This window comes from Phyllopteryx taeniolatus, chromosome 7 (assembly GCF_024500385.1).
Source record: "Phyllopteryx taeniolatus isolate TA_2022b chromosome 7, UOR_Ptae_1.2, whole genome shotgun sequence".
Lineage (NCBI taxonomy): Eukaryota > Metazoa > Chordata > Actinopteri > Syngnathiformes > Syngnathidae > Phyllopteryx > Phyllopteryx taeniolatus.
In genome coordinates, this window is record NC_084508.1 from 6,977,515 (window position 1) to 7,003,921 (window position 26,407).

Consider the following 26,407-nt stretch of genomic DNA (forward strand, 5'->3'; position numbering starts at 1 on the left):
GATAGGAACCAAAAATAAGTCACCCAATTTTTTTTTTTTTTTTATTAACAATTGCCTATATTAACGCCTACGAGTTTAATTCCACACTCATAACTTGAAACGCATCTCAAATCAACTTTTTCCATTGAAATGGCTGGAAACACCAGCGCCACACTGCGCTGCGCTCCTTCTGGTGTGTGCGCCTTAGTCACCAGGCAGCAGTATAATACAGACACAGAGACGAATTTAACATCATTTTTTCGCACAGGATGAAGAATATATATTCCTGTGAGTATTGTGATATCGACTGTCTTCCTACGTTGCTTCACCGTTGGTGTGTTCAACGGTCCATCGCTTCAAGGGTTCCAACACGGCAACTACGGATTCTATTCGTTAACCTGGGTTTTGTTTGTTAATGTGTGTCAGCATTGAGCTCGTGGAGAATACCGAGGCAGAGGTATGTGGTTGTTTGAAAGCCACAACGTGTAATTGTCTTTGTTTGCCGTCGAGTCTGACGGTAAACTTTAAGTGGGAGTCCAAGCCGGGGACAGCTCGGAGCCTCTGTTTTGAAGAATTGTTCACTATCCGCCAAACCGCCGCTAGTTGAGTTCACTGCCACCACACAGCGCTCGTGTCTCACAAAGTCATTATTACCCTTCAAAATAAATGCCCTGTAGATGATTTGATTCAGAAAAAATAAAATAAAATAAACGAACCAGGAGTCTGCATGCACATGTGAGAAAGACTCTCTGTAGCTTCCACTAACAACCCAGGCTAAACTTCACTCCTCGTCAAGTCCGTTAGCGGCGATATTTCACTTCAACCAATTACTGCTTCCAGGGCTTTGGTTAATGTATAAAATATTTCATGAATGTTTTGATTTCTATGCTAAAATAAAATTTGCGATAATTGCAATAATCTCTTAATGTGAGGTCATTCACAGATGTAGTTTGACCAGTATAGAGTTCGTCTCAAAGTAAGAAAACATGCACGGGTAACGACTGGGAGCGAGTTTTTCTTTTGTGTGCGTGGAAAGATTTCCGTCGGACAAAGCCGCGGCGCTTCAAATCTTAATTTCGGGCAAAGATGGGAGTCCATAAATCAATAATGCAAATAGAAACAAACAAATAAATCCGTCTCATGCATGCTGTATAAAGTCTTCCTCCACTCCTCAATTGGTCTCTTATGCCTGTTTTACAGCAAGAAATGCATCCGTTTATCTCATTTGAGGTTTTTCTAATCGTACACTTAGACTTCACACAAAAAAAAACATGGAAAAAATAATGACTTCGCTTCCTTCAGCTTGGAAAACGCAATGAAAAATGATTCCAAAATGTAATAGTAGCTGAATTCAGCCCAGAAATGTGTTATCTGCACGCCACCTAATCCCTCACCTTAAAGATCTTCGGTCTTTTTCTCAGCGAGTTGTTTCTTTGCGTTTTTGAAGAGTTTCACGTACACGCGATGACATTTTGAAGCGCCAAAAACCTGCCGGAACCACTCATCAAGCGCTTGTCTTGATTCTGCCTAGCAACAACAGCATTGATTCTGTTGACATTTTTTTCACTCATTGTTATTAAATGTGATTATTTTTTGGGAGTAATTACCATAGTGCGTTTCTGTTTGAATTCGCTTTATGAAGCTCATTATCTTGAATGTCACAGTGGAAAACTTCGGACACTATGCTAACACATAGTTGGAAATGCCATAGAGGGGCTAACGAAGAGCATCTATGTGGCCGTCTTCTAACCCTTTAAGCAACAGAAACGGTGAAGCGACACCTAGACAGAGAAAACAATACTCTATTCTTTATTCTCTGTGAAGAACAAATCATCATAGCGCAGTTTACTCTGGAATGAGGAGTCATGTATAAAGTCTCCATATGTCTATATTCAACTGCCCCCAGGTGGCCAAGGCATAAGGCGCAGCACAATGTCCATTGAATTGAAGCAAAAAGTGTGACAAAAACCGTTTCATTCTTCACGATCTACTTACTGTCAGTACTCAATGATTTTATAAAGTAGATTATGGAGTGTTGTTTTCCTAATTAATTAATGGCATTTCCATTTATTTCAATGTGGGGGGGGGGGGGGTGTAATCTAAGTCAAGGTAGCACTTCTCTCATCACTTATCTAAAAGCAAAATGCCAGTCACCTAAAACTGGGCTCAAATTAACGTTTCCGAAGAAATGACGAAAACCTCAAAACAGTCGTCCTCCCCCCTTCTTCTTTTGTAGCCTTGGGCAAGCAAGACCTCCACTCCCAAGATATAACCTCCATTAAACCCCGCCCCCCGCCCCCTCTATCTACCATCTATTGACCACATCGTCACTTCAACCAAAGGGTGATCTCTCTGTACCCAGAATGCAAAGCATCTTGACCAAGACCCCGAAAGTCGTGCCGACCTTGGCTTTCTGAACATGAAAGACAGATTTTAAAAAAGAAAAAAAAGAGAAAAAGACCCCATCGCCATCACCAGTACAGCAAGCCTCTTCCTCTCAAATTACACTCCAATGAGTTAAATGATGCATTTCCTCATAAGATCAAGGACAGACTTGGGGCGCCGAAGGGTCCAGTTGGCAATTTAGGGTTCAACTTCAGGTCAAAGTGGCCCCAATTACAAAGCCTCACTTAGCAACTCGTCAAGCGCTTTCATCATAAACTTAGAAATTCCTCTCACGAGCGTGAAGGCGAGAGCTTTCGGAGAGACGACATCAAACGCTCGGAATTATTCGTCTGTTGCAATCTGCGGCAAGCAGGCAGGAGGCGGATAAAAAAAAAAATGCTATCTCAGATGACATTCTGCATCCTCAACAGAGTCGTTGGCCGTTTGGCAACAAATTAATACCAACTGAAGAACGCAGAAAGACACATTGGCTAATTTACTGCTGTGCCTCCTGACCCGCACCGTGCAGAGTGGAACAAGCCAAAGTTCAAGTTTACCGTCTGCTTCCGCTCAACGGGGACTTCGCAATGGGAGCGGACGTTATTAGAGCAGTACATTATTGGTTATCAGGGGATATCTGTACTCCCGTCTTGAATTACACGACGCCGTTCCCCATGGACACTCTCACTGCTTTGCCACTGCTTACAATTCAGCTTTTGGTCGGTTTTACCGCTGGAATCTGCGGAAACCACGCTCCATTGAACGCATCACTCTCAATGAGACACACGAACAACAGAAGACTGTGTGGGTTTGCCTCTATTTACTTCTTTGTCAAGGCAAGGAGGAAACTTTTATCCTAGACGAGACTGAGGGCGGCTAGAGAGCGTTGCAGCAAAGTGGAGACTGTGGAGTATAATACCGCAGCATCCAGAGTAAGGGGAAGCAACAGTGGAAGCTAAGGTATGTGTGTGTGTGTGTGCTACTCAAGAGGAGACTGCGGGCAACAAGAAAAGGAACTGCTGCAGCAAAGTGGAGACTGCGAAGTAGAAAACTTCAGCGTCCAGCGTTAGGCACAGCTACAGGGTAAGATTATTCAGTCAATCCACAGAAGCAGGGCAAGCTAGTGTTTGTGTTATTCAAGAGGAGACTGAGGGCGGCAAGAAAACGGACCGCTGCAGCAAAGGGGAGACTATGGAGTTTAATACTGCAACGTCGGTTGAGCAACAGGGTAAATTCAAGTAAGCGTGTGTGTTACTCAAGAGGAGATTAAGGGCAGCAAGAAAAAAAATCTCAGATGGAGAATCATGGGAACTACGGAGTCTAAAACTGCAGCGTCCAGGGTGAAGCACAGGAACAGGTTCAAGTTAGGATGTGCGTTAGTCAAGAGGAGAACGTGGGCAGATCGAAATCAGTCTGATGGAGCAAAGCGGTGTGTAAACCTGTCTTCAGTGAAGGACAAAGGCCAGAAAGGCCCGCTTGTGTCCAAATACTTTTGATGGGTTTGCAGTCCCTCGGATGGTCTCGGAGAAAAGGACGAGGATCGACTGAGCCTCACACGTGACGACTCTCGTTTGTTTTTGCTTCGCTGCGTGAGTGGCACGCACACGTCTGATTGCCATCTCCGCTGCTTTTTTTAATGGTAGAAGAAGAATCCTCGCCGCGCCCGCAACGACAAATTTCCCATCGAGCGGACGAGTAGATGTTCCGGAGGAAGGTCAGAAACGCTGCCAGCTCCGCGATATGTCGTCTTCAAACGGACCACGGTCTCCCTGGAAACAGCTTTGCCATAACTCATTCCTCACCCACCAGTTTTGCTTCTTCTTTACCTTGAAGTCTGCAACTATTTGCCCAATTTCACACACGCACGCTTGCTCTCATGAGAATTTTGGATCGCAGACCAAAACAGACATTCTTGGGTCCACTGAAAAAGCCTCATCTTTTATTAACCAACCATCCTGCTTTGAACTGGCCTAATAAAGTATTTCGGCGACATGGGAATATACCACAGCTGGCAGCTACACTTAATTAGATCCTTGTCTAGACTTGGTCAAGCAGCATGTGGCTCATTGCCCACGGTCATTCTCACGCGCGCTCCGTTACGACGAACTGCAAATGAGGGTTCGAGGCGCCCAAAAAAGGAAAACTAAATCTGTGACCTAACAATTGCGGCACCTGATCGGTGTGTGAAATTGAGTAGTGTTGAGTCCTTTCCCATTTTGGGCCTTTCGGGCCGCTGTAGTTCTTACGAGCCAGAGTCAGCCGTGTTTAAGAAGCTCAATCACATTTGTTTTTGGCCTCGATCGTCTCATTACTGGCCGCAGACATGAAGTACAGGGACTCTTAAATCGGAAGGGTTGCGCAACACCGTACGATTCGGGAGAGCTCTATAATCAATACTTTCAATTCTGGATGGGCGCAATAATCGATTAGTTGATGAAGAATTGATTTTTGATTCATCGCAAAACTGAAAACAAGTCCTCCGCGCGACATTATTCCGATCACTATTCAAGCGCGACCGTAGAAACAGGAGTTCAAAACATGCAAAACGATTCTGCAGTCTCATTAGAAAACAAAACGAAACTAAGATCAAGGAAATTTAGTCAAATACGTGTAGGAGAAAATGGTACAATTATGCTTTTAACTTGTGATGTGCATAAAAATCAATTAGTTTAATCATTAAGTACGATGTCCATGAGAACATGCAGAAGGTTTCTACCATCCCATTAAAAAGAAAAAGAAAATCAAGATCTCGGAAATGTAGTCAAATACCCATAGAGGAGAGAGAAAATTGTACAATAATGCATAAGTTGAGTTTAGTCATTAAACATGATGTCCATGAGAACATTCAGGTTTCTACCAAATCAAGATCTAGGAAATTTATTTAAATACCCTTTCATACTTCCAGTACTGCGGAAGGTCAGAGTGGGAATTATCCTGCCTCCTTTCTCCAGCACATTTTAGAAAAAAAAAAAAAAAGTTAAAATATGGAACGCAATAGCTTTTTGTTAAACTTTTGAATGATTGATGATCTTGCACACAAAAGGTGTATTCAGCCCAAAGCGGCGCCAAATATAGGCGCTGACGCGGGGCCCATAGGTATAGCTGCCATTATGGGCCGCTGACTGGGAAACTCTTGAGTTCTTCGATCATGACCGAACCCCTCCCCACCCGCCTTGCACCCGTCTCCCCTTCCTCCGTGCCCGACCCGCCGCGCCCACCACCCCGACCAAACCCCCCCCCTGGAACGGCCACTCGGCTCAGACTAAATATAGCTCCCTCTCTCTGTTTCCCCACACGGGACAACCACCCAGCAGCATCATCAACATGACTCCTCCTAATCTGCACCAAACTATGTACGGAGAGCCTCCACAGTCTCATCTCAGCCCCTTTTATAGGAACACGATGGCGCTACGCAGGACATGAATAACAAACAGGAATCTATTGGCACCGAAGAGGCAGCCGTGAAATGTCCTCTCTGATTAAAGTTGCAATGTAGGGGGTGTCGGTTTATCTTTGGGCGCCCAGCAAACTGCTAGTGATGGAACAAAAAACAGAGTGTGTGTGTGTGTGTGAGAGAGAGGGGTGGGTCGGGGGCGGGGGGGGTCGCAGGCATAGCAAAACAACTATGTTAATGGTAATCTCAAAGTACTGCGCTAACCCAACGTTAATGCTACATATGTATAGCACGCTCAGGTTGGAGGAGGCGCAACATTATGTCGAACTAATCACACAAAAATGGTCCACATGGAACACAAACTGTGGCGCAACACATGACAATATCACAACACTCACAGGCATATATTTAGTTTTTTTATCTTTTGTGAAAAAAGACTAATAGTACAGCAGTTTACTAAGTCACAGTAGTTGTAAAACTATTCTTCTTCATTTGTCTCTGCATGACTATATGATACTGCACCCCGGTGGCCAAAATGGGGCCGACAGAAGGAGCAGCACAATGATTTGAATTGAAGCATTGAATCATGATGCACAAACTGTTTCATTGTTTATATTCTATTGAATTATGTTTTACTCTGTTTTTATAAAGTACAGTATTATAGAGTGCTATTTTCCCCAAGTTGTGAGAAAGACCGATGGTTAGCGATTTGCAAAGCGTGGAATGCTGCAATTTCAAGACGGGGTACATCTGCAAAGAGTTTCTTTATTTTAATCACCTGAAATCCAAACATCCCGATTGGCATTCTGCACACGGGAAGAACGTCGCATACAAAAGCATCGCCCAATCGGTCCGCGGCGGACATTTTTGAAAGTTTTCTAGTAATGCTGCCAGGGCCAAGGACATTACACACACACACACACACCAAAAAAAATGGCAGAAATTGTGTTAATGTTCAGCTGTACACCATTATGTTATAGGCCGACAGACAAACTATTATTGTTGTTGTTGTTATATCTTTCAGAAGTCGCACTTGTCCTAAAAATGAGAGCGCCTACATTTTATTTTACCATCTTTCACCAGGCCAGGACTGTACATTCTTATTTATTATACACGAGAGGTGTCAAGTCAAAAAAATGGAATGTGTATTTGATCTTATTTTACCACATCTTATTTTTATGCATGGTTGGAATGTCCGTGCTAAATGAATATGTTGATAGTTTTCCAATTCATTTATTCTTTGAAACAATACAAATCTGTCTAAATGTGTTTAGCGAAGTTCGTTCAGTCAGTCATGAGTGCAATTGTACTAATAATTGGCAGAAAAATTTCATTCGGCGTTTTGGTTTCCGCATTTTCGGTTTTCCGTTTGGGCCAATCGTCCGGTTTGATCCCTAATGCTAATGCTAGTTAGCAAATGTTAGCATTAGCGTCAGATCTGTGTGTACCATTTTATGAAAAGCCTTTGATAACAACACACTTGTATATTCCTTAATGTACGTATGTTAACTGGGGTATACTATACGACAGTATAAACTATCTTAGCTTAGCATACGAAAGCACGGTATATTACAGTATAGTGTAGCAGTATCGTATAATATAGCATTGTATACTGCAGTATAGACTATGTACTGTAGGTTCAGGTAAATACTACAATATAGTATGGTAGAGCACAGAATAGTATAGCTAGCTTTGCCCACGATACCACAGTATGGAACACTACAGTGTAACATAGCATAGTATACTACAGTATTGAATAGCATAGCATAGCATAGCATATCTTTGCATAGGTAGACATCCAAATTAAACGACTACAGTCAAGATGACTGAATAGTCCAAAACTATGCTGACCATGAGACCTTATTTAGCATGAATTTTCATTTAGAGTGCGTTTTTAATCCAGAAGTGCTCAGGGTGATGTTGAAATGTAAGCTTTTTCGCCAGCCATTTGGGAGATAAGTAGGAATGTGGATACATGTGCTCTTTTCCCCGTCACAAAGTCAGTGAAAAGCATCTTAGCGCGTGCTGCTAAGATGCTACTTCGGTTGAGGCCAGATGATTACGGCAGAGCGGTCACGCCTCTGCTTTATGATTATGCCCCAAGAAAACTAAGATGTGGGGAAATTGTGTTGCAACTCTGGACCCAAAATGAAAAAAAGAAAAAGATGAGAATATTAGAGGCAGTCTTACGATCGTCAGCCTCGTCTCTGCTGCCTCCGACAAAGCGTCCAAGCGGCGGGAGCATCTGCACAGGCGGCAGCGCCACCGCTTTCCGGGGTAATAAAAGATAAGATTAAGCGATTAGGCAAATGCCGGTTCTCCTAACAAATGCGAGCCTGGGCTCCCTTCTGTCGAAGCACAATGCAACCTCCCAAAACAAAACCAAAAAAACTGCATTAGCTCACGTTTACCTCATCAACTCAAAGATACAAGCATGTCAATAGAAAAGTCTTCCCAACACGGCATATTAAACTATAGAATGCTGCACTATAGTATAGAATAGCATACTACACTATAGCATAGTATGTTACAGTTGAGCAAAGAAGAAAACAAGCACACAATAGAGAACGGGGGCAATCCGACACCGTCGTGACCGGAGCCCACGGTGAAGGACGACGGCGCGCATCGGGAAGCGGATAACAACATTCCGGCCGTCGTCTTCCTGTCTCGGTTACCGTGGAAACGGTTGCCCGTGTCGGAAGAGGCACTTCTATTACGGCAGCCGGGCCGGCCAGCGAATACAACTATAAAACTGCAAAGAAAACATACAAACCGATGAGGTGGGGGGGGGGGGGGGGGGGGCACGTCCACGGAAAGGACACAGCAGGACGGATGGGCTCAGAGTTCAGGTCCTGGGGCTGTCACGAAGGAGCCATCTTCAGATACAACGCCGCTGGGAGAGAAAAAAAGTGAGCGATTAAGGTAGTGTGATGCCCCCGCGTGTGGGCAAGGAGAGCCGCAGTCGCACTTTCAGCCATTTAAAGAAAGTGACAAAACAGTCCCGCACACAAAAACAAGACGACAATAACCAGCCAACCCGACTCAAGATCCTCATGTCACTCGCTAGGCCACGCCTCTTGAAGGCACACATCCAACACACAAATACATGCAGTCATTCCACCTCATAAAAGCAGTTTCTTTCCAAACTTAATTTCTTTTTTGTTATGCAACACTTCAAATGCCTACCGCTACTTCTCACACTACTCTTACTTTGCATCTTATCTCTTCCCTCTTATCTTAATCTTCTTTATCCTTAATAACTTTGCACCCCCTGAAGAATTTCCCCCCTGCAAATTAATCATCTGCACCCCCCTTCCCCTCCCCCCATTTCCAAAGTCCAGAACTGAGTCTTTCATCTTTTTGACCCAAAAAGTGTTTGTTTGTGTCTGGCAATTCGCAAGTGAGGCAAGTCAGCGAGTGAAAAGCCAAAATGTTTTGCATCCAATTACCGCAGAGCAAGCGGGACCCTTAAATCGGGTAGAATGGAGGAGGAAAAAAAAAGGTAATATAGGGGAGAAACAAAGCTAACACTGTTAAGGAGACTGATACTACTACTACATTTCTTGATACCTTTTGAAATATAATTTAAAAACAAACAAAATGTTGCCCTTGTGGTGACCACCAGACGCTACGCCAGCGTTCTGTGACGTTGCCTACAATATGTGGCGACAGACCGAGCAAGAATATGAAAACGTTTGAGAATCTGTGACCGTCTCCATGTAGGTCTGTCCTATCTTACTGCCCCCTGGTGGCCATGGCGCTCACACCAGCGGGAGCAGCACAATGTGCATTAAATGGAAGTTATTTAAAAAAAATGTGGCAAAAACGGTTGAATTCTTACATTCAATTGAATTATGGCATTACTGTGCATTTGTATTTAGAAAAATATTGTAGAGTGCTATTTTTCTTCACATTACAAACAGTTGTTTTTTTTTGGCAGAAACGGATTAATAGCAATTCCATTTATTTCAATGGGGAAAGATGACTTGAGATACGAGTAACTTGAGTACCGAGCGTGGTCACGAAACAAAATAAACCCGTATTTTCAAGGCAGCACTGTACTACTTTTTCAAACTGCACGCACCGCCCCAAAAAAACAAAAACAAACAAACAAAAAAAACATTCTAATTCAGAATACAATTGGTCCCAGAAGGGCAATTCAGTTTTACAAACATCCAAAAATAAATGTTGCCCCAGCGGGGACCACTCCACACACTACTCTACTGTTCAGGAATTTGGAAATTGCGCAAGAATTTGTTACAGGGTTACTCCCAGTTTTCTGGCCACCTCAGATATGCAAGAGCAGCGAGGAGTCTGCCCGGCAACAACATTAAGCGCAGACGGCTAACGCGCACTTGGCACCGTTTTGATAACGACCGCTATCAAAGTGCATCTGGTTAGCGCACAAAGTGTACGAGGGCGTTCCGTGATCTGGAACGCGGCCAGGAGCAATAAGTCGCTCGAGCGGGCCGGCCGATTCAACGAGGCTCGCCCAAATGTATTCACAGCTTCGTCTTTGACATCCATCCCGCCTCCTCGCCACGCGCTCATAATGGACCTTTTGAGTCTCTCCATTTGTCTTCCATCGTTTGCCCAAAGCCAAATCCTTTCTCTCGACTCCCTTTGTTTCTCTTTCCACCCCCACGCCATCTCCGCGAAGGGTAAAGTTATCTCGCTCGTGCCGAGCGACAATGCTTGCGCGAGTGTGACTGAAGGTCAACGCGGCGCCTGCGGGAGAAGAGCGACTGACAGGGATCAAATACTAATCGATATTGAACACAAGCTCACTCTCTCTCGACTCAGTTACGATTTCCCCCCCCCCCCCCCCCCCCCCCATCCCCCCATCGCCCCACACCCTGGCGTTTGTGTCTGCGCTGGTGTCAAAGTGCAGTTTGCCTATCGGGTTTCTCCTTTTCAGTCCAAGCTGCCACATCGAGTGACTTCATTGGTGTGCGCGCGACCTGCCTGTGCATGCCCGGGAATCATCGGCGGACGTGTTATGTTACCGGCTGGCTCGCGGCCGGCTTACTTTGTTCAAAAGGTAAACGACACCGCCAAGTAAAGCGGCGCGGTACCAGACCGGGCTCGCGTTACTCCTGGTGAAACCGTGTCAGCGCTTTTGTGTGACGGACTGACGTCGCACAATGGAAGTCCCGAGGCCTCGGGCGGGCCTGGATGTTCCAACCGCGTCGCTGAATGACGGGGTTCAAAAGATTGGAAATTTGAGTCCGACGCTCTTTTGTGGCTCAGATTACCGACATTGCTGCAAGGTGACTTCACGACGGCATCGAAGTTGCGCTCGGAAACGTTAGCCTCCTTATTTTTTGGGAGGCGCGGCGTCTGGTCGCGAACCCTGGAAGACAATTCAAGAGAATTGCGTCGTCGTAGGGAGAGTCCTTACCGGTCCGGTTCGTTGACAAAACGACATTTTTCCATTTTTTCCGAGTGTTTCATCATTTGCCGGCACGGTGACGACCGGTTAGCACGTCTGCCTCCCACGTGTGAGGTTGCGGGTTCAAATCCCGGCCCCGAGCCTGGGTGGGTTTTCTCCGGGCACTCCGGTTTCCTTCCACATCCCAAAAACATGCGTGCTAGGTCGATTGAAGACACTAAATTGCCCGTAGGTGTGAATGGTCGTTTGTTTCTGCCTGCAGAGCCACAGGCGGCTGCATTTGATTTTCCAAATTTGAATCTAAATTTGCTTTTCCGAAATTAATCTGGATTATACGGCAGTCGCTAATTCAACCACCGGATTTGACCCTGAATGTACAATAATACGTCAAAATCCTGGACATGATTCAGGTGCTGTCTGCTGGAAAGAGTTGGTAGTTTTTGTAGCGTCAGGTGGTTTAGCGGGGAGACTATTTTACTTTAATCAATCAATCATAGGATCTGGAACTGAATGAGCGCAGGTGTACCTAATATTGCGGCCGGTGAGTGTTTGCGTTTCAAATTGAATGAGGGAACCACATGACATAATCGTTTACACCAAGCGGCAAGAACGTGTGTGTGTGTGTGTGTGTGTAAGGCAGACAGCAGGGTAAACAAAACCTTTTCCAAGCGGGAACACATGCTTCATCTTTCTTGCCAGACACGAAGCACTTTGAATTGGAACCACAGCTTTCCCTTTTCTGTAGCTCAGACCGAATTCAAATCAGGTTATTTTATTATCCCCCGTTTCGGTTTTGCAGTCGGGGTTCTGCTCCAAAATAGCGTCGAGGGGGAAAATCTCAGTCAGAAGGAGAAACTTTAACAAACGAGGGTCTGTTGTCCACGGCAAGGAGAACATTTTGATTCGGGACGAGACTGCTGCAGAAAATCGGAGACCGCGGAGTATCAAACTACAAATTCAGACCAAAGGGTTACCACCCATTTGCTACCATGTCGACTATATTTTTCAAATCCAATATTCCACCCATTATCCCATTGATCAATGGGATAGTTCAATAAAAAGATAAACATGTATTTTGCATTATTCAAAATTAACATGCATGTGAGGTGCAGGTATCATTTTTGTCCACTTGGAGTCGCCATCCTCACGTTCCACTGTAGTATCTTTGACTTTGAGTGTGTACGGTCTTAAAAGCCGGGGGCTGGCCCGGTGAGTGCCGTGGGTGTCAGCGAATGCGCGTTTAGAGTTGACTGGCTGTTAACCGGCTAACTAGTTAGCTCGTGCACGTGTTGAGTGACCCCCCTCACCAATCGGCGGGTCCTGCATGAATGCGCTTATTACGTGGCAATTGTCAACATTTTAAGGCTACACGCTGTCTTTTGCCATTTGTAAGTGGGAACAGCACGGGTTGAGTGCACTAAAAATGGCGAACAGAATTCTGCTGAGGCTGAGGGAGGCGTGTGGCGTTGGTGGCGTAATTACAAACAAAATACCAGTCCCAAGCAGACTGCAAACCTCAACCGGGGATGGCATTTGGAAGAAATACAAAAAAAAAGACGCAGCTCAGAAAGTTGACTTCCAACTTTAAATTGAGGGAGTGCGCGTGTTGCGGGCAAAAGTTTGAGAGAATTTGTTTCCCGACTAATGAACACCTATCTGCGCTTTGCAGCCTACGCGTCACGCCGCTTGATACACGAGTCGCAGCTCCGGGAGCTCGCCGGCGGCCCACATTAGCGTCTGGGCGCTCACCTCGCCTCATCCCGATGGCCGGGCCCGCCTCTAGAGGACTGTCGCATTAACGGCACTCTCTCCCTTTCTCTCGCTCACTTCACCCGTTCCCGCGCGGATAAACCAGGTCACTCTCCAGAACTGTTGTTGCTGCACTTCTTGAGTACTCAATTGGCTGTCTGCAAATAACCCCCCCCCCCCCCCCAAAAAAAAAGGTTTCCATAGATTTGTGGCAGATAATCTAGACTGTCAAATTGCGGAACGTCTCCAAATCTAGAGCCTGATTTACATGTGAAACCGGGAAAAAACATTATTTTTATTTTTTTTAAAGTGATGGAATTGGAAGTGTTAGTGGTCGAGGCAAACAAACATATTACGGAGTTACAGAAAATAATAATATCGCCAGCAACTGCATGAAAGCCATGGTTGGAGCGCCCATCCCACCTAACATTGCATTTAAAACTCGGGATAGCGCACGCAGAAAACGGCTCTCGGACAACTGTCATTGTGCACTGAAAGGATCCGGACAGTTGAAAGGAGTTTTGTCAAAAGGAGAAATGGCATGACTCCTTCTTGTGAGTAAAATTGCATTGTTCAGTAGACGATTTGCCACCCCAAAAAAATGTGGTTTCTGGCATTTCAGAAATGTGGAAAAGATCCAGTCACGCTGGCAGTGCTAGTTTGCGTCTGCCTTTCAGACAATTCCTCTCAGGTTTGATAAATCACATCGACTATGCAAAATGTATCTATTAGCATATATTCCTCCCAGAAGTCGCTCAATCAACTGAGGGAATATTGTATTAAAACAAAATGAAACATGTCTCAAGTGTATGTGAAGAAATAAATGGGTTTTATCAAGTGTGTTGTGAGCCAAATGTGGTATCTGAATAAATGTAGTTACGGACTTGCTCACAGAACGAATTAAAGTTCTAAATTGAGGAACCGGCGTTGGAAATTGCAAACGCCAAAGGGCAGTGAACGCCTCAATTTAGAACAAGACACTCTAACAACCAACAACCAAGGAGAACGAGATTCTCCTGTATTCTCGTTATTGTTCTCCTGCAAGTTGTGTCAAGGGTTTCTCAAGGCCTTCATCCGTCCATTGGGGCTACGATCTATCCCCCGTTGATTCCCACAGTGTGGCTCCCCCTAGTGGCACATGAAACATCACTCAAGTCCAAGTATTTCACTTTGGAGTTCAATACATTTGCATTGAACTTCTGACAATTGTTTGTTTTGAAACATTTATTTAAGTACACTACATTTTATTTGAATTATGAAATGCAGTTCCCCCCCCCCTGTATTTATGCGCAGCGTTACCGTTCAATGCAGTGCTACCATGCCATACAATAATATTCAGTGTAGGTATGTTGTTGTTTTTTTCCTGAAGAACACTTTGGTTTATCCTGCTCCTATATTTTAATGTTGGCGATCGATCCGCTTTATCTTGAAAGCCTGCTCACGTTTAACCTGTTGGTGTGTTTGTTTCTGCCATCCTCATTTCTCGCAGGTACCGGGTCCAAACGTCACTCCCACGGACGGCATACAGAAGAAAAGAAGTGAAGAGGAGGAGGAAAAAGAATTTCAGGTCCTCCTCGGAAATTCCGCCAGCCTGTTTCCATTCACGTGAACGGGTAGAATAGTAAAAGCAATACGCCGAGGCTCTTCATAGCACTGCTGCCTGCCGCTTACCGGCTGAGAGAACAATCATCTTCAGAATCAATATTTGCAAAACAAAACTATTCAATTGGTACAATTGAAACGGGGTGGAACCTTTCTGGTGAATTTTCAAGGGACGTTAAGAAATTGGATTGAATGGTGGGCATTCGAGGACATTCGTGGCAATCAACTGAGAAATCCAAATGTTTCAAAAGGTTGTAAAAACATGCTTGAAATCTCCCCCATGCGCATGTGGGGAAATGTGCTACCATCCAAATGAAACCAAGGTTCGGCTTTTTGGCTAAAATTCCAAAAGGTATGTTTGTTGCGTGTGCTTTTCATTAGCTGGAAATGTCAAGGTGAAGGGAATTATGAACAGTGCTAAGTAGTAGTCAGGGTTAGCATAAAACCTTCAGGCTTCTGCTCGAAACCCCCAAAATGTCAGAAAAGGTTGACGACAACTTTAAGTGGGCGCTGACTCCCATCGGTTGATTCTGGACACAGCCACTTCTCCAGTTCTAAGAGGGTGTGCACACTTGCGCAACAACATTACTGTAGCTCAGTTATTTCTGCAGTCAAAAATGTAGATTTTCTTTTCCCAATTGGGTGGTACAGGTTGTACTTTGCCCACCACGTAATCGCCTTTTTATGACTACGTGGCAGATCTTGCGTCCCCCTTCTTTTAACGTCACCTCAAATGTTGTGATGAGCGCCAACGATTGCAACAACTCATTCTCACGTTCCACACATCAAAGACCGCAATCGGTTTTGCAGGTGCGGCGGCGCTTAAACAAAAAGCCCGAGTGCGGTTAGCAGCGCGTACGCCCGACATTTGGCTCGGTCGGGCGGGTCGAGTAACCCGAGACCGTTGTCCAGACCGCTTTCCAGTCACACGTTACAAGTCCGACAGCTGTTGGTTCGCTCTTCGCCAAGTGCAAATATGTGAGCCCGCTGATAGAGTGTGTCGGAATATGTTGGGAGTTCATCTGACGCGCGCGCGCACACACACGGACGAACGTGCGTGCGTGCGCAAAGGGGAGTCATCTTTCTTAGTTCCAGTTCGACGCTTCAGGAAATGCAGTCGATCAGCTCCAAGCTTGGATTTGAACGGAGCTCAATCAAATTGCCGTCAGCAGACGAGGTCGCAAAGTCGCTCGCGAAAATCATCCGTCCGTCCGTCTGTCGCGCTCGTCCTCATTAAGGTCGCAGGTGAGCTGGCGCCCGTGCCGGCTTAGGGGTGTCCAAATTGGAGGGGGGGGGGCTGCATGTTTCTAATTGGCCTGCCCCGTATTCTTAAAAACAGATTCAAACAGTTACAAGAAAAAGTTCACGCAGTATTTATTGAAATTCAAAATTCAAAAGTAACTTAAGTTGAATTCCACAAAAGAATATACTTTTTAGTTGAAAAATATGTAAAAAAAAAAATATATATATCCGACATCACAATATTTTTGTTGAAGTATGTTTAAAATTGAATGTTACAAGAGGATAGGCATTTTTTAAACAAAAATAAATGTGATATCACACTAAAACTGATTCCAATTCCATAATGGATACTTCTTTTCGATACCCTCCCTTATCAATTCTCATCGACTTTCATTGGGCATGGAAATAAACCAGTAAAATCAATTAGCCAAACTTTGGAGCGCTTCTGCCTTGAAACCATGTCGGGAAAGTTCAGAGCCAAAATCTTCACTTGCAGCGGGTGACATCGCTCATTTGCGATGGAAGACAAATCGTTACGCAGAATCGTCAGCCGAGCAAATAAACGATTCCTAGGAATTGAATTACTGGGAAGCGCTTCTCACAAAGAACCCATTTTTCAATTCCCATCCCTAATGGGGCCAATAAAAATATGCGCGTAATTGATGCCCATCCAGAAACTTTTGCCTATAAAGAGCACAAAATCGCAACAAAGCACTTCCCCCCCCAGAGGCTACGGCCTGACGATATGAAGCTCCTCCTCTCAGTTCAACATAGTTGCTTGACACCGAGATGCCACCAGATGGCTGCCAAAGCAAAATGTTAACATTCGACACGGCAAGTTGAGTATTTCAGCGAATAACGGAGGACAGGTTCCTCCAAAATCTGCGCCAATAGCCAAATTTGCGAATGCTGATCTGTAATCTGCGTACGTTGAAGGGTACACATTCTCGTTATTTTCGGACGGAATGAAGATTATGAAGGAGCCTTTTATTGACAACAAAGTCCCAATGAATTCCCCATGTTGCTTGGAGGCAAGCTTCAAACTGTTTTTGCTCCCTCGCGTTTATTGCCGCAGACCAGCTGCCAACCAGCACACGGTGCCCGCATACGGGGCGCCTCGTTCGGCGAAGATGAAGACTGCCACGTGTTCCGTTTACGCCGCTCAGAAGGGAAGTAGGGGGGAAAAAAAAAGGAAGAGGAAACGCGCGGGGCATCCGATTGCTTGGCTAGACCGTGATTACGCGCATGTCTGCGGAGGATGTCGGGGGGGGGGGGAGGAGTTGGTAGCCATCATCGTGGAGATCAAAAGCTTGTCTGCTCGTTCTGCCTGCAGCGCTCCTCTAAAGTTTGCGAGGAGGAGGAGGAGCGGCGTTTGCATGTCGACTTGAAGAACTTTTGAAATCTCTGCTCTCATATTTTGCCTCGCCTTCATTCAGTCATACACTCGGTTTACAGAGTGGCCAGATACTCCTTGGCGTGTGAGCGCCCGGATGGGAGTTGTGGCCTACAGCAGCACATTTCACATGAGAGTCTTCTCATTTTGACCGTTTGTCCCGTTCGACTTAACGTGAATCGATGACGGTGGCTCCGTCTTTGCTCAAGATCCACGCAAGTGAACCCCAATGATTTGGCGTTACAAACAAATTGGTCTATTTGACAGAAGCGGGGACCAAATAGAACTGGAAGAAAGCAAACGTTTCTCTCAGACTCTGGAAGGTTGGGAAAGGCTGCTTATACTAAAAAGCGGTACTGCGTGGATGGTTTGTTTGGGTGCCCCTTCCAGTTCTGATGGAAGCTAGGCCCATCTGAAACTGGGATTGGAGGGAAGGTACAAGGTCCGTTCAGACGCCGATGCATCAGGCTCAATTGAGCATTCAGAAATCTTCCTCAGGGATACTTTGAGGGACAGCCGGTAGCAAACGAGCGTTCTCCGCCGGGGTTTCGAAGAGAGTCCTGCGCAAATTTGGTTGCTCCGTTCGAAGTCAACCCGTCTTCGCCCCAACAGCCGCGGGCGCTTCCGAGTCGCGGCCGTCATCCGTGCAGATCCACCCCGACTCGCCTCCGTCGTTGCCTGTGCAGGCTCAAAGATAAACCGTTCTTCTTCTTAACCTGGAAGGGATTAAAGGGTGAACCTCCAAAATGAAAGCTAATCTCCGGTGCTGAGCTCAGCTGTGTTAGAGAACACCCGGGTGGAGAAAGCAAAATCCTGTGCTGAAGTTTCCCCGCCAAAAAAAAGGACGTTATGCCCAGACTAGCACTCTCCTAAAAGCCTGCTCGAGAGGCATTCTTTGCAGCCCGAATCCTCTCATCTGCCAGGTGCCAAAAGCGCCACCGGCGAAACACAGACGACTGCCAGTGGCGTGAAGGTATTTCAAACGAGCTCTGCGAACAGAACAGAACGGAGCGGAGCGGAGCGGAGCCGGGGGAGCGGGAGACAAAGTCCGATTCATTCAGGGAACGCTGGCGTGGCGGCGGGAAAATCCATCACCGTAGCTCTTTATCATATCGGGGCCAAGATATTAGCGAGTATTTGACCTCTCCTGTGGAAGTCTCCGACTAGCCAAAGTGGAAAACAAAGCCATTTCCTTTTTTTTTTCCCCACCCCGCGTGAATAGAAATGCTAATATGAATGTACAGCTGCGAGGCATTCGTGTCAGACAGAGCGGTTAGCGGGTGACAATCTAAGTGAAAGTCAAGTCACTCGTCACTCTTCTTCCCGTTCGACTTGACACGAGGGAAATGGAGGATTTGCTGCGTCAACAGCAACTGTGACCCCCATCTGGATGGCGGTCTGGAAGCTTCCCCCCAAAACATCCTGGTTTCACCGCGTAGATGGAAAAGTGCGAGATTGAGGTGTGCTCAAAATATAACGCTGCTGATGGCTGGCAGTCAAACGGACGCAATTCCTCTGAGATGATTGGATGTTCCCGTCAATGTTCAGCCACGGAGATAAGACGCCTTATCTTCCAGGTGTCCGAACACCGCTGAACATTTGAGCCGAATGCCAAAGCGCCAGAATCTTTCGTATGAATCGGCAACAAGTTGTACACGCTCATTTGCTCGCTTGTTCAAAAATGCCCATTTTCAAATGTACACAGGCAAGACTTGACAAGTCACGTAGTTCGAGTCAAAGTCAAGTTCGAGGCTTTCCTTTCCCAAGTTTGAATCCGAGGCCTACAATTGGCAGGTTCATGCATTATTCACCGAAGGAACACTCGGAATGTCGACGAAAGTGAACCAAAAGCAAACGGCCTCATTTCTGGTGGTCGCGACCCCTTTGCGACATTTGATGGAAAATCAGTTGATCAACAGCGCGGACGGAAAGCGCGAGAGGAAGAAGAGTCAGAGGACGACATCCGTCTTTGAGAGCGGCTGCAGTTCTTTAGCTCTGCGGTACTTCTTCGGCAAACGTCCCGACGCCTTTGCTCCCGAGCGCCGGCCCAACGCAACGCAACGCAACGCAGTTCGTCTCTCTTTCGGCCATCTATGGCGTTTCCCGTTCTAGCTTAGCTTAGACTTTTATGAGATGAAATGTTTGTGGTGATTAAACATCTTCCCAAACTATTTTTCAAAAGGTCGAGTGATGCCAGAAATAAAACGATGAGCTGAGAAAGAATCTGCAGGCGAGCGTAACTTCACGGCCGGACCAGTTCCTTCTGCACCGACGCGTTCCAGCGGTCCGTTTTGAACAAAACAGGCTTACTTGTATCCAAAAATGAACTATTTTCACTTGTTAGTCTTATTTTTTCTTATTAAATAAATACATAAAATCAGTTTCAATCTCGAGGCGACATAACGCCGCACGGCTACCGCGGAGGGAGGACGAGCCGGCGGAGTTCAAGTGTCCAGGAGAGTTAACGGACGGGTTCTCGAACAACAACAGACGACGTGCAGACAAACCAATATCATCCATTTGTTTCAACATATTGATTTGCGTTTGTCGGGGCGCATCCAACGTGATTAAACAAGAGCTCGCCGGACGGTAAAACATTTGTCTCAGTAGCGCGGCTGGGAAGCCGTCAAGCTGAGTAGCTTTTCATTCCAAGGCATCCAAAATCAATAGGAGTGTTTTTCCAACGTTAACGTCCTCATGCTTGGGGTTTGATCTCATTGCAATAACTCTGCGCGCCGTAATTGCAGCGGGAGAATCTGCTGCAGTGCAGCGTCAGGCTACAAATCGTCTATTGTTAGCCGCTCTGAAATTGCTAAGTGCTTCCGTCTAATAACTCAGCTGGGTGCCCGCTAAATCCTTTTAGAAAGACGAGTCCAAGTGCCGGCAATAACGTCCGATGAGATACGAGCGCCCGTCCTAAATGGATCTGGAAGCGGTGCCGTTGTGTTTATGTCTTTGTCTCGCCTACGAGGTGTTTCATAAAGAAACCGCCGCCATGTAAAAACACTCCCGCCACGTTAAACTGTCTGTCTGAGTGTTTCCATTCCCACCGTAAATTGGATCGAGACTTAAGTGGCACGAGCGCGGGATATGCGCCCCGGGAGAGATGGTGAAGCGGCCTGGACTCGCCTCTCCTGGGCAAAGACACGACGCCGCGTTCGTCAGTGAACACGGGGGGGCCCCGAGTCAAACGGTCCTGCGTCTGCGTGGTGATCATTTGCCCAGGGCCCCCTCTCTGCAGTGAGCGCACGTCGGGCATTTTTAGTGCTCGTGAGGCATGACACCTTTTAAAATGGTTTTTTTTTTTTTTTTTTTTTTTTTTTTTAAAAGAGGTCCCCCTCCAAAGTGACTCCAAGCCAGTGCACGACAGATGCGATGGGACAAGACCTCATTATCACTGCACTCTGTTTGGAGCCAGGCAACACTGTTGCCAGGCTGTCCAAACCTCCGTGGATGTCAAAACAACCACATTTACTATTTCAACCTCACCTGACGTAAAACAATCGCTTGAGTTCAAGTAGACCTGTTCTCGCGTTTTCCAACAGTTCCAGTGTGTCTTAATAGAACAACCGCAACACACTAAATAGCAAAATGATCAAGAATTAACAACACTTCTCCACGTTATGCCTCCAAATTATGGGGATTCTTTTTTTTTTCAACACGTACTATGTAGCTGTAGTCACATGAGGGAAGAGTCTGCAAAATGTCCAAAGTTGGGGATCATTTCCACAAGCGCTGACACCAGGTAACGTTGGCTAATTGAACGCAGCCTACCGTCCCTAATCAGAGGGCAGACCCAGCCGCTGGCGCACTTTCATCCCCTTTTATTGAGCAAACGGTGAGAAAACAAACACATCGGAAGCATATTCACACAAGCGCAACCCACGTCGGGTCCCTCAACACACACAGCGGCCAAACCAAAGCGAATCGACACTCGCCGGTCTAGGCCCCGCCTTTCAAAGTCACAGATATTACAGCACAACATGGGGATCGCTCGATTCCTCAATAGGATAATCGGTAGAATACTCGATTCGAGAAATATTCGAGCCAACCGCTTTGTTTAGCCTGGGTTGTCAGCGGAGAGTCTTTGAGACCATTTTTCCGTGTCGTGAAGGCGACGTCCGTTCGCTTGCGCTAACCTGCGCATCCATCAACACTGCAGTTGTGCTTCGCTTCTGGCTCTGACATGATAGCGGTCCCCAATAGCTTGGCGCTTGAAATGAAAGCGTCCATCTACGGAACATTCATCGATAGCCGCGTCATTTCCTGATGATGCTTCGCTAGCTTAATTAGCTTAGGTTACTGGACAACCACAGAGTGAGCCCTTCAGCAATAACGTGCGATTGGGGCTTTGGGGCCATCTTGTGGCATTTTAGGATTACGTTCCAGAAAGCGCGCGAACATTTGAATCCGTGAATATGTATGGCTTGCTTGACTGTAACCGTTGGATGTGAGGTGGTGGGGCTTTGATTATTCGACAAACCAAGCATGTTCCTACTGCTCCCTCGCAGCACTGACGCGTCACACGGAAGAATGTGACAAGTCGCACTTGTAAAAGTCCAAAATGTCCAATTACCGGCAAAGACGGATGACACGGCAACATCCGGGTCCTTGTTTTGTCATCATTTCTCCATTGCCCCGTTGTATCGGAAAGAAAAGCTTTTGCCAGGCAATGATCACTCGGACAGCAGCTAGGAGGAGGCCAATTTGCAGAGCAGCCGCAACACGGCCGAGTCTAATGAAGGGACACTTTTAAGATCCACAGACCGCGGCCTTCCTTTCATGGCACTGGATGTGAGGGAAAGAAAAAAAAAAAGCACTTTAGCGTTGAAACCAGGGCTTTTCGAACTTTGCGCTCCCTCGTTTTTTTGGACTGTCGGCATTAGGGGTTGAACCGATTAGTCGACTTTACTGATCGATATCGACAGTTGAAGCCTTGAAGTCGACTCAACGTTTGAATTAGTCATTTAGTTTTTATGGTTTTTTTATGCCTGTCCATGTCGAAATATGTCATCGAAACTGGTCTATGGCGCGCACACACACAAAAAAAGGGTGGGGACCACTGTACTGAAAATCATCGATTAATCAACTTTTATCACAGTATAGTAGACCGTAAAACAAAATAATTTATGCACTTAAAAAAAAAAAAAAAGACAATTAATTTTTTGCAAATTATTTAGCAGACCCCCAGGTTACAGCTCAGGAACGCCAGTTTGCGAACCACTGCTTTAGACTTTTTTTAACGATACAGTGCACGGTTAGATAGAAGGGAAAGCACGCACGCACGCACGCCGGAGCTGCACATGTTGCTGAAAGAGCCATTGTGACAGGCAATGGATGGCGCCTCGTAACGAGAAGGGACAGGGCGAAGAGGAGGCGGTGGTGGAAAATGTCAGGGTGCAGGGCACGAGGCGACCACGCACGACGATGTGCGAGAGGCCGTGACGTAAGGGCGGGCGGTGGTTTGGTGGCGAGTTCAGCGGCGATAGTCAAAAGCAAAAACCGCGGCGTCGGTCTCCTCGAGCCACTGCGCAGTCACAAAGATGAGAAGACGCCATATAGATCGTTGGGCAAGAGCCAATCGCTGAGCACCAACGTGAAGTCACTGTGCAGGGATTTTTGGGGTGGACATTTTAGGGCGCCATCTCGAGCCGTCCAGGCTACAAGCGTTTTTGGCCTGACTGATCGAAGCTCGTCCACTCGCCTGACTCCGGTTCCCACTCGGCGACGGTGCGAATGGGAGTGCGAACGGTCGTCCGTGTCTACATGTGCCCTGCGACCGGTTCAGGGCGTCGTCCGCCTTTCGCCCGAAGTCAGCCGGGATAGGCTCCGGCGTCCCGCGACCCTAACCGGGATAAGCGCTGTTGAAAATGGATGGATGATTGAAGCTCCTCCCCTCAGTTCAACATAGTCGCTTGGCACCGAGATGCCAAGCAATATTTTTATGGACCCGAGCACAAAAACGGCAAATAGGTGAGTAAATGACGGAGGATAGGTCTGCCAACCAAAAAAAAAAAAAACAACAAAAAAATGCAACCAGGCGAATTTGCAACTGCAAACCGAAAACATTCAAGTCAGAAAGTCACCGTTGACGCTCTGAGCCGCTAATTACAGTATTAAGCACAATTCCAACATATATTCCGATATTGCTGACGTTCATCAACTCAACTTCCCGTGCAAGCGAGTCTCCATTTTGCCTCCGGTCGCTTTTAGACTACTCACGCAACGCTCCGAATTCTTCATTCATCTAACGACCATCAAAAGGACGGCGACGGATCGCTCCTCCGCAATCCAGTACGACATATTTCGGTCTTTGCACGTTTTCAGCGATGCTCTTCCAACGCGTATAACGCGTTTAGACACAAATGTCTGATTTCACATTACAGGGTCTTTTACAACTAATACAAAAACAAAAAGGTTAGAACATTACATTTCCTTCGGGCAATCATAAAAATCAAGTTATAAAACATGATCCTCTATCAAGTGGTTGACGGGTCACGATGGGAAAATACAAATAGAAACTCAATAATCATAACGTCCTTTAATTTCCTAACCGGTATAAAGGGATCCACTGTTTTGACATGTTGCCTAAAATGTGCATGAGGTACTTGCTAATCTTCCCAAAATTGGGCGCGTCAGGCACGAGGGCAGCGCGACGCCCCTGGCGCGCCACTTGCGACATCAAAGCGCCGAAGTCGCTTTGTCGTTCTGTGCGCGAACCTCTCGCGACGCTGCACTGAAGCTCGACAGAAAAAGACAAACTACGCGGTGGCGGGGGGGATTTCCCAATGAAGGAACTAAACCAATGTTTCCAATCCCCAACATGTGCTGGACGCAGCCATTTTAACATTTGATTTGATGAATATTTTCTTTCCAAGGATGGACGGCGCCTCCAATTAACTCCGTGCTAGCAAGTCTTGAAATTGAATAACTAAATCATATGGCAAACGTTCATACCTCAAATCATCCTTCCGCATCGAGACGAACGGAAATGCCATTTATTTGTTCTAGATGCTCTGAAAAAAAAAAAAGTTGTTTTTATTAAGAAAAATACAACTATAATATTGTACACGACTGAAAAAAAACGATTTAAAGAATTCGGTTCAGTTCTCGCTACATTTTTTTTGCTTCCGTGGACATTGTGCTGCTCCTTCTGGTGTGTGCACCTTGGCCACCTGGGGGCAGTATACTCCAGACATACTGCTATACGTGGAGACAATCACAATTGATTTGAATTTTTTGCAGATTATGTATGCCAGCCTGTGTGTATTGTTACAGTGTCTGTCTACGTGTGTCGCGCCACTGTTTGTGTTCAAATAGGCGTTTTAGAAGGTCTTTAAAGGTTATATATATAATATTGCTATTCCTTATCCCTTCGACGGAGTTTTGCATTGTTTGTTAGCATGAAGCTAAAGAGACCGTTGTACGGCAAATTGTTTTAAGTACACGACATTTAATTCTTGGTTTTTCGTCGAACGACGTTTTTTTTTTTTTAAAACAAAGAATTATTCACTGTTGGCTAAACTGCTGATTGAATTGAAGTGAGTTGAGGTCACCGCCACCAAACCGTGCTCGTATCTCAGATGTTTGCTCCTAAGTCAAGTCGGGTCGCTCGTACCTCAAGGCACCCATTGTTTGCTGAATGAATGAAGAGCGAGTTGCTCGGGCTGTTTCTTTGGAAGCACAAGGCTTCATTTCTTGTTCGTACGGTCGAAAAGCACCATGAGCACGACTTGGAATGTCTCAGGTGTGCCTGCAACAATCTTGGCTCCAAACTCCAGCAATCCTCCAAATTCAATCCCGCTGGGTGGTGACAAGAAGCAATCACCTCCTCCTCCTCCTCCTCCTCCTCCTCTTCTTCTTCTTCTTGAGGGTCCATTTACAACCACACACACACACACACACACACACACACACGCCCCGCCCCCCCCCCGCCGCTCCTTTTCCTGGCATGAACCGAGTCGCATTCTTCCACAGGCTCTTGTGCAACTGCGGAAAAGAAAAATCATCTTGGAGGCGACCCAAGCGATTGTCCCTTTCGCGCCCCGCCCGACACCCGCAGGAAAGGAAAAGAGAACCTTCTCACAGCGCGGCGGTCCGAGATGTTCAACTGTCACGCGGACAAAGGCGGAGCTGCGTCGCCGGTGGAAAGCTCCTCCCCTCGGAAGAGTTCGGCGCGAACATCCCCGCTTCTCTGGCGGGGCTCTCGGCGTCTTCCGGTCAGCGCGACGAGAAGGCCGTTAGCGCTGACCCGAGATGCCGCGGCGCTCACCTTGCGGACGCGCTCCGTCCAAACCGTACCGACGAGTGCATCGTTTCCTGTCCACAAAGAGCACGCCTGTGCCTGCACAACAAACAAACAAACCCAAGGGAACGCACGGCTTCCTACTAACGCAATGAAAATCCAATTCCACAAAAATGATACGACGGCCTCATTAAATACAATGAAACGAAATCATCAACTGAATTTCACTACAAATGCCGTCAATCAAAACATTTGACCATTTCCTTTCGCCGCCAGTGACAAAAACACACGATGACTCATCTTGACTGTCTGACAGAAAAGAAGGACACTTCATTCAATTCAACGTAGCTTTGAAGAAAAGACTAAAAAGACAAGCCGATTCTACTGAGCTCAATTCAAAAATGTAGATCGTATATTGTGAAATTGAAATTGAAATGACACCGAATTCAATTCAAATATGTCAATTAAAAAGAACAAAATGCAATAAAATTGACGTAGTCAGATTATATTGAATCCATTTTCATTTTAAATAAAATGTTCATAAATCATCCTAACATTATATACATTTTCCTATATTGTATTTGCATAAATGTAAAATGGAATGACAGCCAGTTAAATTAAACTTCAAAAAAATGCAATTCAATAAAGTTCCTAAAAAACAAACTAGGCAATTACTTTGCCACGAATGCCATTTCTTCCTCGAAAACAAAGCCAATTAACTTTTTTTTCTTATTGTTTGTAACACTATAAAATATTAAATTAGTTCTTAATATCATCAATTAATAGACTGACTCGACTTGCATCACAGAGTCGAAAAAATCGTCATCATCATCTTCGCTCTCTTTCTTTCTCGACTTTCCAGTGAATTGGCACCCTTTCCTGACTTCCTGCCTTCAAGCGGCAAAGTTTCGCCACATCGTCGCACTGCGGAAGAGCGCGACGCGAGCTCCGCAGCCGACCTCCGGGGGCTTCCCGGACGTCGGCGAGATGCGTTAGAAGCGCATTAAGCGAAGCCACCGGCGGAGG

The 26,407-nt window shown here is 46.1% G+C and overlaps 1 protein-coding gene across 3 annotated transcripts in view; it reads right to left on the reverse strand.

Moving 5' to 3' along the window:
* The window catches only part of LOC133480497 (nuclear receptor ROR-beta-like), a 180,165-nt gene that overhangs the window by 133,519 nt on the left and 20,239 nt on the right, over positions 1-26,407 (reverse strand). For 2 of the 3 annotated variants that reach the window (XM_061778615.1, XM_061778618.1), the window contains exon 2: positions 8,532-8,651. The exons of the other annotated variant lie outside the window; for it this stretch is intronic. The gene's annotated coding sequence lies outside the window, so the exon portion shown is untranslated. The remainder of the gene's footprint in view (positions 1-8,531; positions 8,652-26,407) is intronic. 3 annotated transcript variants of the gene reach the window in all.